Source organism: Mesoplodon densirostris, chromosome 6, assembly GCF_025265405.1.
Source record: "Mesoplodon densirostris isolate mMesDen1 chromosome 6, mMesDen1 primary haplotype, whole genome shotgun sequence".
Taxonomy (NCBI): Eukaryota; Metazoa; Chordata; class Mammalia; order Artiodactyla; family Ziphiidae; genus Mesoplodon; species Mesoplodon densirostris.
Genome location: NC_082666.1, coordinates 56043743 through 56064076, shown reverse-complemented (window position 1 = coordinate 56064076; position 20334 = coordinate 56043743). Strand labels below are relative to the sequence as shown.

Genomic DNA, 20334 nt, shown 5'->3' with positions numbered 1-20334 from the left:
TTAAAATATCTATTATCAAAAAGACAAGAAATAACAAGTGTTGGTGAGGATGTGGAGAAAAGGCAACCCCTGTGTACTGTTCGTGGGATGTAAATTGATGCAGCCACTGTGGAAAACAGTTGGAGTTTCCTCAAAAAATTAAAAATAGAACTACTGTATGATCCAGTAATTCCACTTCTGTGTATTTATCTGAAGAAAATGAAAATACTAACTCAGAAAGACATATAAATTATTTACAATAGCCAAGATAAGGAAACAACCTGTGTGTCCACTGATGGATAGATGGATAAAGAACTTGATATATATATATATCTGCCGCAAAAGACTGAAAGCTTCCCATTCATGACAATGTGAATGACCTTGAGGGCATTATGCTAAGTGAAATAAGCCAGACAGAGAAAGACAAATACCATATGATCTCTTTTATATGTGGAATCTAAACAAAAACAATCCCTCACCCCCCAAGAAACAAAAGAAAAATAATCAAGCTCATTAATACAGAAAACAGATTGGTGGTACCAGAGGCGGGGTGGGGGGGGTATGTGAAAAATGTTTGAACTTTCTTTTTTAGTTTAAATAAATGTAAAAAACGTATTTCCCACTTTTATTGTAATAACAGTCTCCTCTTTCTCAGCTCTATAATTTCTCCTTTGGCATATTCTAATTTGAAGTCTAGTTCACCCCTACAGCAAGTCAGAATACTTGTGAAGGTTAGGGAGACAACTACAGCCCATGCTACTGCAGCTGGTTACAAAGCCACTACTAATAATCCTTGTCTCCCTCTTCAACTCCCTTTCTAGATTCCCTCACTCTTAGCACATCTAGTTATCTAGGTGTCTAACTTAGTAGGTTAAGTAGACCCCCATTCCTGAGAGTTGTGAGCTAGTAACCATGCCCTTTTCAGACCATGGCTGGTATACTTGTCCATTTACTATCACAATTGGACAGATAAATATCGAGATATTCCAGTGGATTACCTGGATATCAAATGCTTTTTTCCTGAATGCTTCTAGATTCAGAAGCCCTATCTTTTCCTGATAAACATGATCAAGTATCCTCTTTAGGAGAGATGACTCCTTTACTTCCTAACTGGTCTCTTCGCACGAAAAGCCTGAAGTGATTGGGCAGCATCTAGAGCTTAAATGGGACTCTTCCAACCTCTCATGGTAAAATTGTTCTCTCTATATGAACCAAGACTTCCAGGCCACAGATATTAGAATTGTAAGGATGGAAAATATAAATTCCTCGTGTGGGTTACAAAATATGATAAATAGAGGCACTCCTGGCAATGGTCAGAGAGGTAGCGATGTCTGGCTTCCAGAGGAGGGCCATCCAGGATGAAATAGAATCCTAGTTCATCAACAGAACAACAGAGGAAACCTAGGTAAAGTTTCAGGTTTCCCAACCAAAATGAGTTCAGGATAGAATTTACTCTTATGAGAGTTCTGCCCTATGACAAGACAGCATTAGGATTGAGGAACTGAAGGAAAGGCTACTAGCGATGGATAATCAAGGTACTCAAGAACTCAGATGTAAAACAACAGATTACATGCAGGTTTGCTTTTTGAAAAGGTAGAGGCAGGGATGGATGAAAATACTGCTTTAATATACTACTACTACTATGACTATTACTATATAAGTATATAACTCTAAAATGAATACTTGTATAACTGCATAAAAGTATGGCTGCATGAATTACAAATCCAGTTGAACATGAAAGCTAAGATCATAAATTTTCCTTAAACTGAAATGAATTTTCCTGGCCTAGTCTTCTGAAACTGCATGCTTCATCAGCATAGGTAGATATGACATGGTGGAGAAGAGAGGAAGAGTGGAGTGGGTACAAGCTGGCCAGTGCTTAAAAATAAAAAAGACTCCTAGATTTTAAGAAACTCTTTCTAGTGACACTAAAAACTAACAAAACTAACAACAAGAGTTTCAATTTAATGTGATAACTTTACTGAAAGATACATCTACAGGGTACCTTGGAAGTAAGAAAGAGGGGAACTTAAAAAGTGCAGGGAATTTCCTTAGAGGTGTTGCAGCTGAAGAGAGTCTTTAAAGAATGCATTGAAAATTAACTGTTTCCTATGTTCTTGCTTTCAGCCTTGGATTTCCTTAAAATTTAAGAAAAAGGTTAATAAAATATAGCCTGAGCCAATATTTGAGCCACCTTCTTAAGTGGTGGGTATGGGCAAAGTGTCTAAGAAATAAAAACTATTTGAAGTTGATAAGATGGAAGAGAATGGTTGCTGTTGTTGAAGGAGACATAGATAAAGAATGTTAAGATAGGAAAAAACCCAAAGAGCAGAAATATTGATAATCTTCCCAGAGGCAGATATGTGAGCTGCAGTAGACAAATTGACTGGAAAAGAACTTTGGGCAGGGAAAAACTTTGCCAGGGTATGCGTGGTTACTAGCACCATGGACAGCGCTTCTCTATTAAGCAAAATCTGGGTGGTCCTAACCCACTCCAAACTGAGAATTCCTGAGGAAGCTTCAGACTTGATTTTCCAAGACCTTTTTCTCCCCTGAAATTTAAAGGAAACCACATGGAAGCTCAGTGGACTTCTTTACAAAACCAACGTGCTCAATCTGGTTTCCAAATATTGGATTTTCTAATATTCTCTATGTAAAGAATATTAAATATCCTCTATGCTTAAAAGATGAGAGGAGAAATTACACTTGTTGTCTACTCTGTTCCAAATGTTTTAAAGTATTATGTTATTTAATCCTCATAAAACTCTTATGCAACATGCACTCGTATCTCACTTTTACAGGCAAGACAAAAGAGAAGTTAAGTCACTTGCATACTAGCTAATCATTGCTGGAGGTGTAGACTAACCTGTGTGGCTTCAGAGCCTCTACCATTTACACTACATAGGGTTTTTAGCAGCTGTCATTGTAGGCTTAACTGGAAAGAAAACACAATAAATTAGTTTATAATTATTTTTCAGTCTACATTGTGTTTTCCAGATGGCTCACCTCACAACATACCCTTAATAGACTTCAAAGGTGACTTTTCACACATAATACAATAGCACATTTGTCTTGGACAATAGAGTGAGATAATGAAACGTTTTACCTCTTCCTGAAATCCAGCTGTCTCTAGGGTGAAACACAACCTGTTGTTAATGCTTTAAACACATTTAAGAGATGAAATGGATGGGAACATAGTGGGCAATTGAAATTTGGAATAGTCACAGTTCTGCCTTTTAATAGGGTGGATTATTTACAAGTGAGAAGGGAGAGAAAGTAAACAGTAAGTTGGCATAGAATTTAGGAGGTTAATAGAAGGGAAGGGATAGAATCAATTTCAACATTATAAATAATTCAGATCCCTAGTGAAAATGTTTATATTCTAGTTGGTGAAACTATATATGAACTCACTATAAAAGTGTGAATAAAATCAGCTGAGTGACCAAGAGAAGTAGTTCCATAATCATGTCCTCACTTGTGTGTGTGTGTGTGTGTGTGTGTGTGTGTGTGTGTGTGTTTTGGTTGGATCTAAGACAGTGATTATAAGTTGGTAGAGAAAGAAATTCAGAATCATTTTCCTGGCTTTTTCAAGCTATGTATGACCCCCATCTCACCAGGAGGCTTGATTCTCTCCATTTCATCAGTTGAGATTTATTGCTCCAGGATCCACTGTATAGCTCCTTCTATATCCCCATAAATGGTTCTAAGTCTAATTGAATCATGGACATACACATCATTTTAGCATCTGTATTAGTCTTCTAGGGTTAACATAACAAAATTCCACAGACTGGGTGGCTTTAACAATAGAATTTTATTTTTTCAGTTTTGGTTTTCTCTCCTTGGCTTGAAGATGGTCTCTCTCCTGCTGCCGCTTTACATAGTTGCCCTGTGAACATGCAAGCTGCTGGTGTCTCTTTTGTTCGTCCAAATTTCCTCTCCTTATAAAGACACTAGTCAGATTGGATTAGCCCCACCCCAGCCTCATTTTAACGTAATCACCTTAATGCTCTATCTTCAAATACAGTCATTCTGAGGTACTGGGGGTTAGAGATTTAACATGTGAATCTTGGGGGACACAATTCAGTCCACATGGAGTCTCTTCCAGTTTTTACACATATCACTTTTCATTGCTTTTTAAAAACTGTTGTTAATAATTTATTTATATGAATAAGGATGAAAATAAAATCAACACATTGAAATTGATTGAAATTTTTACCAGTCTCTTGTGTCTCTTCTAATCTATCAGTTCCCCTCTTTCTTTCTTTCTTTTTCTTTCTTCTTCTTCTTCTCCCTTTCAATTGATTTGTTGCAGGAATTGAGTTGTTAATTCTGTAGTTTTCTGAAGTCTGGACTTTACAGAATGCTTCTTCATGATGACATTTAACATTTTCTCTGTCACTTGTATTTCTTATCATTTGTTATTTAGATCTAGAGTTTGGATGTGACTCAGGTTTGATATTTTGGCAAAAATACTTCATAAGTAGAATTGTAAACTTCCACCAAGAGGCACATAATCGATTGTCTCTTTTTCTATGACTTCAGCAGCCACCGATAATTATTTCTTAGATCTAATATTTCCTTAGGGGTTGCAAAATGGTGATATTTTAATCCTATCAACACTTCTTCATCCACTAGCTGGAATACTTCTATAAAGAGAAAATTTTCTTTATTATCTACTTGGTTGCCCTCAGGTATATATAAGAGACAGAATGAATACTTTATTTTCAAGTTTTCAAAATGGTGAGTTGAGTCCCTAGCCTCTTCCAAAGGTGATTACTGATTTTTAAATTATTGTAAACATATGCATTTAAACATAATTGGTGTGTTTCAATTTACTATAATTATCATTCCTATTGATGCTCAAGCCCTATCTTTGGCCACTGGGAGCTCCTGCAAGTTGGCTCTTGAGTCTTTTTAACATGACTTCAGTAGTCTTTGACAGAATCCTTGATTTCTGGTATGACAATATATTCCACTCTTATCTGGTACATTTCCTGCACTACACATGGTATCAACCATTTCTCAACGGAGCACTGATTATTTTTTAGTGGGAAATGGTATTTAAAAAGCACAACCTGAGTGCTGGGGACCTTACTGTTACCCAGTTGGTCATAGTATTTCTAAGCCTTTGTGTTTATAAATAAAACATAATTAGTTTCTTAGGTCAGAATATTTACATACATTTTCACCTACATGAATGTCCAGAGGACTTACTGCTCAACTTAGACATGTTGAATAATACAGCAATATAGGAGTCAGTAACTACTTGTGACATGAAGTTCTCTGTCTTTCTCTTATATTGGATGTCTAGTTTTAATGTTAGGATTTGGTGAATTTCACAACTCTTACTATTGTAGATGGAATATCAGGAGGGGGAATGAGAGGTTGAGTTACCTGAAAAACATTTTCTCAAAGTAGAGATAGTTACTTAATTTCTTGAAATATGCTAAAAAAAGATCAGTGAATTGAGAATTTTACTTTTAGTTTTCTTTTGAAGATTGTTATTTGGCATAAATTACATATTTAATTTGTGTTTTTTTTCCTCAGAGATATGTTATTTCTGAGCTATGTTTAGTACTAATCTTTCAGTAGGTATAATGCATACATTTCTTTTTCATTTTTATAAATTTATTTATTTATTTTTGGCTGCGTTGGGTCTTCATTGCTGCACACGGGCGAGCAGGGGCTACTCTTCATTGCTGTGTGTGGGCTTCTCATTTCGGTGGCTTCTCTTTTTCTGGAGCATGGGCTCCAGGCAGGCAGGCTTCAGTAGTTGTGGCTCACGGGCTCTAGAGTGCAGGCTCAGTAGTTGTGGCACACGGGCTTAGCTGCTCCACGGCATGTGGGATCTTCACGGACCAGGGCTCGAACCCGTGTCCCTGCATTGGCAGGCAGATTCTTAACCCCTGCGCCACCAGGGAAATCCATGATTCATACATTTCTGTTAAAGTGTATTTACCCCCCAGGGCTCTTGGCATAAAACCTTCTCTATAAAATGTAGTAATTTTTTAGAAAGTTTTAAAAATTTTTACGAGGCTTCTTTGTTTTAAAAGATGCATGTGCCTGTACAAGCACATATACAAATATCTCAGCAGGATGAATTGGCTTGAATATTTGATTTATATGATATGCTGTGGAGCCAGCCCTACATTCAAGCCTCCATCTTCATGAGTTACTGTGAAATGAAAAGTGGATTTTTTTTCTCATCTGAAATTGTTGCTCTTGTAGATCTAATCACACAGCACAGACACAATTAAATAATTACCTTATGAATTCTAGAGAAGCTACATATTCAGAATTTAAGCTCCTTGGAAGAGGAATGTTATCTCTATTTCCATTCACTCCTCCATCTTTTGTAATCTGGCTTTCATTCAGAATCTGGGTAACCACTTGGCAAGTGGTTACCAATGATTTTCTTGTTGCTAGATACAATAATCTCAGTCTTCATCTGACTGTAGTTTCTTTCTACAGCTTTGTATCCCGATGGACTCTTTTTTTTATTGCTGCTTTTAACTTTCTTGCCTCTCATGAAGCCGTCCTCTCATATATTACCAATATGTCATGTGTGTGATGTAAATAATACCAACATGTTCATATCTTCCTAAAAATACATTCTTTTTTTTTTTTTTTTTTTCGGTATGCGGGCCTCTCACTGTTGTGGCCTCCCCCGTTGCGGAGCACAGGCTCCGGACGCGCAGGCTCCGGACGCGCAGGCTCAGCGGCCATGGCTCACGGGCCCAGCCGCTCCGCGGCATATGGGATCCTCCCAGACCGGGGCACGAACCCGTATCCCCTGCATCGGCAGGCGGACTCTCAACCACTTGCGCCACCAGGGAGGCCCCTAAAAATACATTCTTAATCCACATTTAATTCAACCATATTTTCAGTAACAATGCTAAAATAAAATCTTGAACTATTAGCTATCTGTAAAATATTTTACTTATCCATTAAGAAATTTGACATTGAGTCCATACAAAATATCAGATACTATGTGCTAGGTGTAAGTGATGAGCAAATCAGAGAGTATTAACTACAAAACATGGTAACTGCCATTAGGTAAATGTCCTGGATGCTCTGTGAATGCATAATGAGGGAACTGAGTTAGTCTGGTGGTCAAGGAAATTAAGGGATATTTGAGGTGAGATCTGCAAGATTATGTTGGTATTAACTAATCAAAGGAATGGGGCAGTAGCTGCATTCCAGGCTGAAAGAACTGCATCTGGCAAGCTGTGAGGTGGGAGAAAGCATGGACATATTGAAGGAGTTATGGTTAAGCATGGGGATGGAGGAGGAGAGTATGGCTACTGTGGTTGGAAAAAGAAGCACAGCAAGATCTTGTAGGGCAGTATAGGCCATGGTAAGAATTTTTATCTTTATCTTAAGAAAAGGAGAAGCCATTGAAGTGATGTGACCAGATTTTCAGTTACATATAAAAAGAAAAAAATCACTTTAGATGCACGTTGGAGAATGGTTTGGAGAAGAAGCGAGAGCAGATACTAGCAGGCTGGGAGTTCAGAGGAGAGATTTTGGTAGTTTGAACTAAAGTGTCTGTATGCAAGATGGAGAGAAGTAGAATGCTTTAAGATATATTTAATAATGAAAGAATAACTTCAACAGTGTTTAGCAATAAACTTGACATAGAAGATAAAGGAGAGGAAGATGTTATGCAGGTTTGTACAGCTGAAGAGCTGTACTGCTGATCATGGTTACCAAAACAGGGAACACTGGATGAGGATGCAGTTTGAGGTAAAGATCACAAGTTTGAGTTCAGAGAGTTTGAACTTGAGACATGGTGATATATCCAGGGTGGAGATGTTCAATATTAGTCTAGAGCTCAGAGAAGAGTGCAAATTTTAAATGTAGACTAATTTATACTGACAAATGTAGAAATGAAATTTTATGTCACAATTTTAGCATGGAAGATTCATTTATTTTTCAGAAAAAAAATAGTAGATGTTATAGTAATTCTGAAACTTGTCCAGCAAAATAATTTGATAAAATATGTTGATACCACCTCTTCCATCCCTAAATTTGCTTAATCACTCTGAAGATTTTTTACACTTCTTTACACTGTTAATTCTTTTTTATTTAAAAAATTGTAGTCTTAACATTTTCTTTGATTATTTGTATATAAGGACATGTTCCCAAGATATAAATATACAGGCAGACTTTGGAGATATTGTAGGTTCAGTTCCAGACCACTGCAATAAAGCAAATATCGCAATAAAGCAAGTTGAACAAATTTTTTGGTTTCCTAGTGCATATAAAAATTATGTTTACACTACACTGCAGTCTATTAAGTGCTAAATTGCATTATGTCTGAAAAACCAAAGTGCATACCTTAATTAAAAATACTTTATTACTGAAGGGACTTCCCTGGTGGCACAGTGGTTAAGAATCTGCCTGCCAATGCAGGGGACACGGGTTCGAGCCCTGGTCCGGGAAAATCCCACATGCCATGGAGCAGCTAAGCCCGTGCGCCACAACTACTGAGCCTGCACTCTAGAGCCCGCAAGCCACAAATGCTGAGCCCGTGAGCCACAACTACTGAAGCCCGCGCGCCTAGAGCCCATGCTCTGCAACAAGAGAAACCACCGTAATGAGAAGCCCATGCACCACAACGAAGAGTAGCCTCCGCTTACCACAACTAGAGAAAGCCCATGTGCAGGAACAAAGACCCAATGCAGCCAAAAATAAATAAATAAATTTATTTAAAAAATACTTTATTACTAAAAAATGCTAACCATCATCTGAGTCTTCAGCAAGTCATGATCTTTTTGCTGGTGGAGGGTCTTACCTCCATGTTGATGGCTGCTCACTGATCAGGGTGGTGGTTCCTGAAGATTGGAGTGGATGTCACAATTCCTTAAAATAAGACGACAATGAAGTTTGCTGTGTCCATTGACTCTTCCTTTCACGAAAGATTTCTCTGTAGATGCAATGGAGTTTGCTAGCATTTTACCCACAGTGGAATTCCTTTCAAGACTGGAGTCAGTCTTCTCAAACCCTGATGCTGCTTTATCAACTAAGTTTATGTAATATTCTAAATTCTTTGCTGTCATTTAAACACTCTTCACAGCATCTTCACCAGGAATAGATTCCACCTCAAGAAACCACTTTTGGCTTCCCTGGTGGCACAGTGGTTGGGAGTCCGCCTGCCAGTGCAGGGGACATGGGTTCGAGCCCTGGGCCGGGAAGATCCCACATGCCGCGGAGCTGCTAAGCCCGTGCGCCAGAACTGCTGAGCCTGCACTCTAGAGCCCGCTAACCACAACGGCTGAAGCCTGTGTGCCTGGAGCCTGTGCTCCACAAGAGGAGAAGCCCCCGCTCACCACAGGTAGAGGAAGCCCCCGCGCAGCAACAAAGACCCAACGCAGCCAAAAATGAATAAATAAATTTTTAAAAACCCTTTCTTTGCTCATCCATAAAAAGCAACTCCTCATCTGTTAAAGTTATATCATGAGATTGCTGCAATTCAGTTACATCTTCAGGCTCCATTTCTAATTCTAGTTCTCTTGCTATTTTCCCCAAATCTGCAGTTACTTCCTCCACTGAAGTCTTGAACCCCTCAAAGTCATCTATGAAGGTTGGAATCAATTTCTTCCAAACTCTTGTTAATGTTGATATTTGGACCTCTTCTCATAAACCATGAATGTTCTTAATGGCATCTAGAATGGTGAATCCTTTCCAGAAGGTTTTCAATTTACTTTACCCAGATCCATCAGAAGAATGACTGTCTATGGTAGCTGTAGCCTCATGAAATGTATTTCTTAAGTAATAAGACTTTAAAGTCAAAATTACTCCTTGATGCATGGGCTACAGAATAAATGCTGTGTTAGAAGGCATGAAAACAACCTTAATCTCATTGTATGTCTCTATCAGAGCTCTTGGGTGACCAGGTGCATTGTCAATGAGCAGTAATATTTTGAAAAGAATCTTCTGAGCAGTAGGTCTCGGTAGCAGGCTTAAAATATTTATTTAGTAAACCACGTGTAAACAGATGTGCTGTCATACAGATTTTGTTGTTCCATTTATAGAGCATAGGCAGAGTAGACTTAGCATAGTTCTTAATGGTCCTAGGATTTTTAGAATGGTAGATGAGCACTGGCTTCAACTTCAAGTGATCAGCTGAATTAGCCCCTAAGAAGAGAGTCAGCCCATCCTTTGAATGTTTGAAGCCAGCCATTGACTTCTCTTCTCTAGCTATGAAAGTCCAAGATGGAATCTTCTTCTAATACAAGTTTGTTTTGTCTAAATTGCAAATCTGTTGTTTAATACAGCCACCTTTGTTAACTATCTTAGCTAGATCTCTGGGTATTTTGCTGCCGCTTCCACATCAGTACTTGATGCTTCACCTTGCACATTTATGTTATGGAGACATAAACCTCATGAACCAACCTCTGCTAGCTTCAAACTTTTCTTCTGCAGCTTCCTCACCTCTCTCAGCCTTCATAGAATTGAAGAGAGTTAGGGCTTTGCTCTAGGTTAGGCTTCTTAAGGGAATGTTGTGGCTAGTTTGATCTTACGTTCAGACCACTAAAATTTTCTCCATATCAGCAATAAGGCTCTTTTACATCACTCATGTGTTCAATGGAGTAGCACTTTTAATTTCCTTCAAGAACTTTTCCTTTTCATTCATAAATTGATTAACTGTTTGGTGCAGGGCTAGCTTTTGGCCTGTCTTGGCTTTTGACCTGCCTTCCTCACTAAGCTTAATCATTTCTAGCTTTTGATTTAAAGTGAGAGAACTGCAACTCTTCCTTCCACTTGAATACTATTGTAGGGTGATTGATTGGCCTAATTTTAATATTGTCATGTCTCAGTGAATAGGGAGGCCTGAGGAGAGGGAGAGAGACAGGGAAGTGCAGGTTAGTGGAACAGTCAGAACACACACATTTATCCATTAAGTTTGCCTTCTTTCTGTGGGTATAGTTCATGGTGGCCTCAAACAATTACAACAGTAATATCAGAGAAACTGATCACAGATCACCATAACAAATATAATAATAATAAAAAGCTTGAAATATTGTGAGAATTACCACAATATGACAAACAGACACAAAGTGAACATATGCTGTTGGAAAACTGGTGCCAATAGATTTGCTTGATGCAGGGTTGCCAAAAATCTTCAATCTATAAAAAACACAATATCTGTGAAGCAGAATAAAGTGAAGTGCAATAAAATGAGGTATGCCTGTAATTCATATTAGAATAATCTATTGAATTCAAACTTGGAATAATCTATTGAGAAAATTCAGAGAACTACATAAAAAACACTCAGAAACAATGTCAGGAGAAGACATTTACCACATAATATCCCTGATAAGAGTTTCTTCTAAAGTTTCTCTTCATATATGTACTCTTACTAAGTGAAAAAAATAGTGAGCAAGGCAATATTATTAGAAAATTATCTAAAAATAATGCCCTTTCTGAATGAGGAATGCTTTTCTTCATGGTTGCTCATTTCTGTGTGCAAGTCTGTTTTGATTGTTCAATTCATCTAATACTCACTCAACAAATATTTATTGAGTGTTGTGTGCCAGGCACTCTTCTAGGCTCTTAAGATACATCACTGACAAAATAGTAAAAGATCCCCATCTTCATGGCTCTTATATTCTAGCAGGAGTAGCAATTTTTGTTGTAAAGTTAATCAAATTATAGAAATAACACTTAAAAGAGGTTATTTTAAAATTGAATATACTTCATATTTTATACTCCACCCTCAAACACACAAGGTCTGGCTTAAGAGAAATCAATACCCACATCATATAAAGACTTTAAAAAGAATTTTTGTTATATGAGTGAATCAATAATAAAACCATTTCCACAAAAATCATAAACTGAAGGAAAAATTATTATTCATTTTAGAGAAACCTTGGTAGAGTTAAAATAAAAGCTTCAAGAAACAGACCTATGTACCAGAATAAGGCATGTTGTGTTTGGGTTTCTAATTTTGCTATTCCCACATTAAATGAGTACTCATAATTCAGTGTTGAAGAACTAGATACAGTTGTAAACCAAGGCATAGTTGAAATGAAAGTTTTTTAAAAATTCTCATAAGCCAAAATTCAGTATCATTATGATGGCAGTTTTTGGATTTTAATTTTGACACTCTAGTCTCAAATTGTGTTTGATGTGGTTATAATCAAGGCAGTGTTGAAATGAAAGTTTCAAAACAAATTCAAGTAAAGAGATAACAGAAACATAAGCAATATAAAGGCAATTTTAGGATTTTAAATTTGGCACCCTAATCTCAAATTAGCACTTGAAATTTAACAGTGAAGTATTAGATAATGTTTATAAAACAATGTTACTGATTTTGATGTATACTTTGTTAGTACAGTTTGAGGTTCATCTACGTGTTTTTTTTTTTTCGGTACACAGGCCTCTCACTGTTGTGGCCTCTCCCGTTGTGGAGCACAGGCTCCGGACGCGCAGGCTCAGCGGCCATGGCTCACGGGACCAGCCGCTCCACGGCATGTGGGATCTTCCCAGACCGGGGCACGAACCCGTGTCCCCTGCATCGGCAGGTGGACTCCCAACCACTGCACCACCAGGGAAGCCCTACGTGGTGTTTTTGATGGAACGTTTGATGTGAATCTAATCACAGAGGAGACAGTCTAACCAATCCAGATTGTTGGATGTTCTGCAGGAATACTGGCCAGGACTCTTTAAAGGATTCAGAGAAGAGAGAATGTTGGTGGCCATGCTATGATGGTAGCTCCCATCTGGTGTATACCCCAACCTACAAGACTGTGGTAGTCAGTATGGTATGTGCCACTGAGGCATACATGTACTGCTAGTGGTGGTCATCTTCCAGGGCTATGAGGGCAGAGAAGAGCAATGGGAAGACATCTCTTCTAAATTTAATCTGTATATTATTAGAGAATATTTCAATGGCATGTTTTCAAATATTTACTTATAATTTTCCATTTTCATGTATTTACTTCTGACTTTGTCTTTTTACAAGTACATTTTACCTTGTATGTGATCACTAAGGTCTGAATATTGTGGTATTAATACCCCATGACTCAAATAAGCAAAAACTTGCTTCCTATTACAAAATGGATAGTGGATAATCTAAGTATAGAAAGTAATATTTCCCATCTAGGACCTTCCACTCTATGCTATCTCCTGAATTCTAATTCCCACTGGTTCATGAGCTGTAACTTTAGTAATCAGTTTTCTCAAAGTAGATTTTCAAGTCTATTTTTCTTGATCTAAAGACATAAAGCTCAAAGCTCTTCTTGAAAAGAGAATTAAACACATTTTAATTACCCTTATCACTTGGAAAATCTGGTTTTAGTCAGAACTTACATGTCATACTGAAAAAGCAAAAGGCAGATGCTGTCTTTTCTTGAGGAAAGACTTCTTTGCAGTTAAATAGCTCACTAGGTGTTTGGAGCCCATGGGTAATGTGCTTCTTCTTTGCTTGTAGACTTGTCCTTGGTTGAAAGGACATACAGGGTAAGTGGTGAGTACCAACATCCCTGCCTGGAAGGAGCCCTAGGAAGTGCCTGAACTTTATCTTTCTGTTTGCTCCTCTACCCTTTGGAGTGAGTTGGGTGAAAGAGTTTGGGCCAGGAAGCAACTGCTTCTTTTATTCTGTTTAATGTGTATGTCCTGTCTGGGTATTTGGCAAAAAACAAACAAACAAACAAAACCACAAAAAAAAACACCCCAAAAAACTCGTTCTCTGACCTTGTTTTGAATGCCCTGGTGTTGATATATTTTCCCACATTCCAGAGGAAAAAAAATTGGAATGCTGAAATGTAAAAGTGTAAGAAGTCAAAAAAAGATGAGGTGTGGGCATAGTGAGTAGAAGTTCAGTCCTTTAAGACATTACTGGCAGAGTAGAATTAAAACAGGCTTTGGAGCTAGGTAGACCTAAGTTTAAATTCTAGCTTTGCTATTTTCTTCCTGAGTTATTTTGGCCAAGTTGTTTAATCTCTTTAAGCTTCAGTTTCCTCATTCAAAAGACATGATAATACAATCTTCCTCATAGGATACGTATTAATTGAAATTTTATATGCATGTTTTAGCATACAGTAAGCTCCTAATAAATGGAAGTTATTATTAATACATTGCTAGGAAAAGAAAATGCACAGGGAACAAATGTTTTGTTAATAAAAAAGGTGATGGGTTATTTGTATTCAAAAAATTTAGAATTGGATTTTCAAGCAGTCGTCTCTTTTACCAGGTGTAGTTAGGTTTGCTCCATTAGTAACAAAGAATATATCTAGTTACCTTCTTAAACCAGAATCATGGGGCATAAGTTAATGAATAAGATTTGATGCATTTATTGAGCATGTTCAAATTTATGCAATCATTTGTATACCACTTTCACAATGTTTGCCCTATTCTTAGACTATTACATTATTTTCTTAATATTTTTCTTCAAGTTGACTCGCCTTTTCCCCAACTTCATTTAAGTCTTATTTAAGCAACATTAGCTGTAAAATCATGGGTTTGCTGTGCAAGTTATGTTTTTTCTAATGTACTCTAAAAACAAATACTTGAAAAAATTTCCTCCTATAGTCCAGGTACCACCTATAATCATCTCAAGCACCTCCAGTGCTATGTTACTGAACTTTGGAAAACATTGACACATGTGATCTTCCTTGGTCCTCATAACAGTTATATGAGGCAAACAGAGAAGGTATAATTATTCCCATTTCAAAGATGAGAAAATCAGGTTCATGGACAAAAGTTTATAGCCAGAACTGGGCCTGGGCCTGTTCTCATGCTTTCTCTATTTCAACCCAATGCTTCTAATGTACTACTACCTTTTCTAAGGAACATAAACTTAGAACCAAAGGTAAAGTTTTGTTTATTTAGCCATGACTATTTTGGAATTTTTGTGGTAATTTGAATAGCAATCAGACAGAAAAAAAAACTTAGCAAACAAAAATACTGAGAGTAGATTGCCAAGTTGTGGTCGGCATTTTCTCAGATAGCTCTCGATTAGCTCAACCTCCTAGGATTCATGCCTGTGTAATCCCCTCCACTTGAGTAACTTAGTACTTCTAGCCAATAGAATGTGGCGACTTAGAGGAGGTATCACTTCCCTGATTAGTTTACAAAAGATTATCACTTCTATCTTGCTAGAAGACTCTCTCTCTTGCTGATTCTGATGAAGCAAAGCTGCCATAGGAGAGAGGAGCTGGGGGCAGTCTCCAGCCAAAGCTGGCAGGGAACTGAAGCCCTTAGTTCAACATCCCTCAAGGAAATGAATCCTGCCAAAATCATGTGTGTTAACTTGGAAGCAGCTCCTTCCCTAGGTGAGCCTTCAGATGAGACCCCAACCCTGATGGACGCTTTCACTGCAGCCTGGTGAGAGACTGTGAAGCAGAGGACCCGGTTACAGCATCCTCAGAATCCTGACCCACAGGCATTGTAAGCCATTCATTTTTAGGAGGTGATTTAATTTGTTATTCAGCAACATATAACATAAGTCCACAATGGTCATTTTAAGAAGTGATTCAGTGAGGTGGGATCAAGTGAACATGGCTGTGCATGGGCCCCAAGTGCTTGCAGTTCTAATGGACTGTGATATCTAACACTGGACACTTTTTCTTTCTCATTCTCCTATTCTTTCCTCCTTTCCCTCTCTCTTTCCCTCTTTCTCTTCATTTCTTCTACTCTTTCCTATGCTTTTAGTTAATAGAACAGTTAGAAATTTAAAGACAATAGCAACACAAAAGAGAACTCCTCCATCTGCAAAACATTATCATGTATACTTTTCCACAATGTCCTGCCCTGGGCTTCATATATAAGCTTCATGTACATATGTAGGAGGTACTTAACAAAGGTTTGGCTTTTGGTATTATTTAGTCATCATGGAGTTGCTTCATTGCTGTCCATTCCATTTTGTTTTCATTTTTCTATTTGTGAGGGTATCTTTATTCCTTGTGGGCTTTGTATAATCATGTTTTCTCTTTTCCTCTGTAGGCAGTTTATAGCACTGATCTATCAGTACCACTTGCTGACTTCGATGGGAAGATGGTTTTTTCTGCAGGTACTCTTTCTACAAAATTCACAACACTAAGCATGAAGAAATAACATGCATGCTTTACATCATCTTACTGAAAAGATTTTCAATTTTAAGCAGTGTTTGCTACTATCTCTCACGTACAAGTAGCTAAAGAGAATTAGGCAAGGACCATTCCAAGTGCGCCTATCTGTATACGACCTTGAAAATAATCTGAAACTAGCCCTTCATAAATGGGGGAGGGGTGCAGTATGTGAAGGGATAGAGTGGGTTGTAGGGGAGGTGTATATATGGATGAATTTGAATCACAGATTCCTCACTATATGCCAGCAAAATTTAATAATAGCACTCCTAAACACACACACATACACACACGTAAATGAATAACGTAAAATCTTCCAACAAGTGCTGGCAAGTCAGATGGCAGACTCACCCCAAAACCTGTCTCTCCAATAAAAACCTTGTAATTAAAAACAAGGTTGTCTATAAATTATACATATAATAACAATTATATGCAACTGGTACAAGTCTTGATTAGAAACGTAAAAGTTAGCTTTCTCAGGTGAATTCTTTACCTCTACCAGCTAGCAGGTTATCATCTATACTTGAACAGTGAGATGCTACCTGGTCCAAATGCTAATACCTACTGACCTTGGTCCAAAAGGAGACTGAGGTGATGCAGTTTTACTCATCTTGTAAGAACGATACTAGTGTTTTCCATATATTGAGAAACTTCCTACTATGTGCCAGATACATTGTTAGGCATTGAATGTGCTCTCTCAGTTTATCTTCTCTAAAGTTAGGGAACAATAAACTATGTTTTACTTATATAAAACTAAGGCTTAAAGTGGTTTACTGATTTTCCTAAATTTACACAAGTAGTAAGGGACCAAGTCAGGGCTTGGACCCAAGTCTGCCTGATTCCCCAAAGGTGCTCTTTCCATCGAAGTTGTGGCCTTGATAAAGGACATGAAATTAGTGAATATATGGACACTAGTGAATAGGATTCGATAGATCCTATCGAATGTGTGGCACAATGGATAAGAGAGGCCTTTTCTCTGTTGATATGTTTTTAATCTTGGACAAGTTACCCAGCTTTGCTGGGTTTTTGTTTTTCAAGTTGATAAACTCTATCATCTCAGTTGGTTATTAGCTAATGTGCCTTCCATATTAAAATTCTATTATCCTAGTCTATAAATTCATCCACCCAGGTGCACCAATCTGACAAGCCTAAGCTAAGTGAACCCTGCAATTTGGCATGCTGTTCCTTTGGAGTCCCCCTGTGGCAGGCAGTCAGGGTCTGAGAATGGAATAGAAGTTCCCTGAAACTATAGCACTATTTTTTCATTGTGTTACTTCCTCTCTTTCTCTCTTAGGTGCCTAGTTTGATGAGATGTCCTGTGAGAACTTAAAGTGAGAAGGAGCTGGAAGCAGGACTGGGATTACCTGACAAAATTCAGATTCTAACTTTTGAAATAAATATTCTTTCCCCAGCGGAGTTTTTAAGGAGTGGAAGAAAGATCTATGCACAGGCAGAATGCCCTAACAACGAAATTGATTGCAGTGTACTCCGCTTTCTTAGAATTTCATAATTCTCTGAAAGTATTTATTGTACTCAACCTTTTAAAAAATCTTAATGGCATACTGCATTGCAGAAGGTGGCAAACTTTTTCTCTAAAGGGCCAGATAGTAAACTCTTTACCCTTTGTGGGCCATATGGTTTGTATCACTTAATTCTGCTGTTATAGCACCAAAGCAACCATAGATAATACATAAATGAATGAGAATGTCTGCATTCCAGTACAACTTCATTTACAAAAACAGGCAGCAGGACAGATTGGACACAAGAGTCATAGTTTGCTGACCCCTGGTATAAGTGGAAACAGTTCAGGTGGAGTTTGAGTATGGCTCTTTAACTCTAGCTAGTATTCTTGGGAAAGATATTTAATTTACATTTGATGTAGCTTCCTTATCTGTAAAATGGGAACAATAAAACCTACTTCACAGACTGTTATGAAGATTAAGCTACGTAGCTAAATATAGCAAACTGGTGCCTAATAAGTGCTTAATAAATAGTAACTACAATTATTATTATCATCATCACAGTATTATTATTTTAATTTCTTTTAGTTTTTTTCAGTTGTTTCAGCAGTCTAACTAATGTATTTACAGCAAACCAATAAGTGCTACTGAGGGCAGCTGGAACTGTGTTTTGCTGGCTCATCATTGAAAATTCTTCTACTGGAATTGGAAAGTTGCTTTAGAGAGGGTTGGTGCTTATTTCATACTTACTGAACTAATACCATTCTCTCTTAGTTCTAATTTCTCTACCTCAAGTCCTTTGAAAGGAATTTAATAGAAACAGGTACAGGTGTTGCTTTTCTTCATTTTCCTTGTTGGGTAATCATGCATATGTTGATTGGCATCAAACACAGCTCTCACCTCTCCCCATGCTATAAGCTTCTATTTACTGAATTCAGACCAGCCCTGGTGGCCCTGTGAGTGGGAGAGTCTGGGTGTGTCTGGCTTGGGCTCTGGCACCAGGAGAGGGTGGATGTACCTGTTCCACTTGTGTAACATGGGCATCAATGGAGTGGCTGCTTCTCTGTGTATTTGCCTTTTTCTTCTTTGTGAAACCTCACTGGCTGATTTGAGCTGCTGGGCTGAGTCCCACATACTGTGCATGCCGTACTGGCTTTCTCTCTGTGGCATGCAGCCTCATTTCTAGAGGTGAATTTGGTTCATGAAAGTGAGACTCTAGTTCTATATCTTTATGAATTTCCCTAGAAGGAAAGAAGGCTATGATCACATCTGAAGGTGTTGAGTCATTGTAGACATGAACTTACTCAAAGAGAATGTTTTGTTAGAGGAGAGAATTGTACAGTAAGGCAGAAGCCACAGAATGGGGCCTGGGATGTTGACTTATAAATGTAGGGGCTACATTTAACAGATGACTTTCAATTCCCACTATCGAAAAGATGGTCAGTTCCTTTCTCTTTTTTCTTGAGCTTTTTTCCCTCCTCTCCTTTTCTTTTGCCTTTCTTATAATGAAGACTAAAGACAAATGATAACAAATGTGCTTTGGGCTGGTATGAAGGCAAGATATCCATTTAATAACAGAAATTGGGTCAAAGTTCACTTTTTGACTTGAAATTATAGTGTGCACTGGCTAATTAGATTGAAGGCTTTAAACATTAATGAAGATAAAGCTTGCAAAAGTGGCTCCAGAGAAAGGGTCTAAAACAACCTAGTAATATTTAAGGATAATATTAAAAAGTCTTTACATATTGCACTTTAAGACAATACTTTAAGACAAAATTTTTTTTGGGTGGGTAAAATAACTAATCCAAACACTCAAAAGAACTTTTTATTAAAAATTCACTGTAAATCATTATAATTCTGGAGATAAAACATGATAGTGACAAGTAAAGAATGCATAATATTTCATACTTTATTTACATATTCGTGCCATTTTCTGCTTTTGTTTAACCTTTTGAAAAAGTGTTTAAGTTGCATCAAAAAACAAAGCAAGTTTTAGCCTAGATTGTTTCCTCCTGATTGTTTTCTTTCAATTCTATACATATGGACATGTCTCTATGCTAAGCTACCTCATTCTTTTAAAATCACTGTATGGGATATTCTATAATTTATTTATACTCCCCTATTAATGGATATTTAGCTTGTTTCTTATTTTACTTAGCAAGGTTTTACACTTGTGTGCTCATGACAAAGTTAGGAATTGTACGTTAATTTAATGGGTGGTGTTTTCTTCCATAACTCCTGGCTTCTTCTCTTTTTTGTGTGTGTGGCACGCGGGCCTCTCACTGCTGTGGCCTCTCCCGTTGCTGCGGAGCACAGGCTCCGGACGCCCAGGCTCAGCGGCCATGGCTCACGGGCCCAGCCGCTCCGCGGCATGTGGGATCTTCCCGGACCGGGGCACGAACCCGTGTCCCCTGCATCGGCAGGCGGACTCTCAACCACTGCGCCACCAGGGAAGCCCACTCCTGGCTTCTTGTATGCCTTTGAGAATGATCTCATGAAACAAGCCCAAAGTGCTTTTGGAAAGGTGTTTTATATATATTTATATCTACTTCAGGTCTATTTCCATGACTTAGCTGCATCAGAGACCCAGCGGTATAGGTGTAATTGGAAATCTAGCAAAAATTAATACTATGGTTGGATTCTGGTCAGACCAGTTGCTGCTAACACACCTGTGGGATGGGATTCAAACGTGACTTTTCCACATTCTCATATCAACATACCAATTTGGCCTTAGCTCCTTCCTTTCTCTTTGATTGCTCTCATATAATTATTTGTGTACATGTCTGGCTTCTTCACTCCTCTAAGCGTAGGGACCATACCTT

At 37.9% G+C, this 20334-nt stretch overlaps 1 long non-coding RNA gene across 1 annotated transcript in view; it reads left to right on the top strand.

The window, feature by feature from the left end:
• LOC132492441 (uncharacterized) overlaps positions 1-18067 on the top strand; it is a 35617-nt gene extending 17550 nt beyond the window's left edge. Inside the window, exons 3-5 of the long non-coding RNA XR_009532814.1 lie at positions 15261-15375; positions 15931-15997; positions 17347-18067. This is a non-coding gene — a long non-coding RNA (uncharacterized LOC132492441). The remainder of the gene's footprint in view (positions 1-15260; positions 15376-15930; positions 15998-17346) is intronic.
• Positions 18068-20334: the final 2267 nt, after the last annotated feature.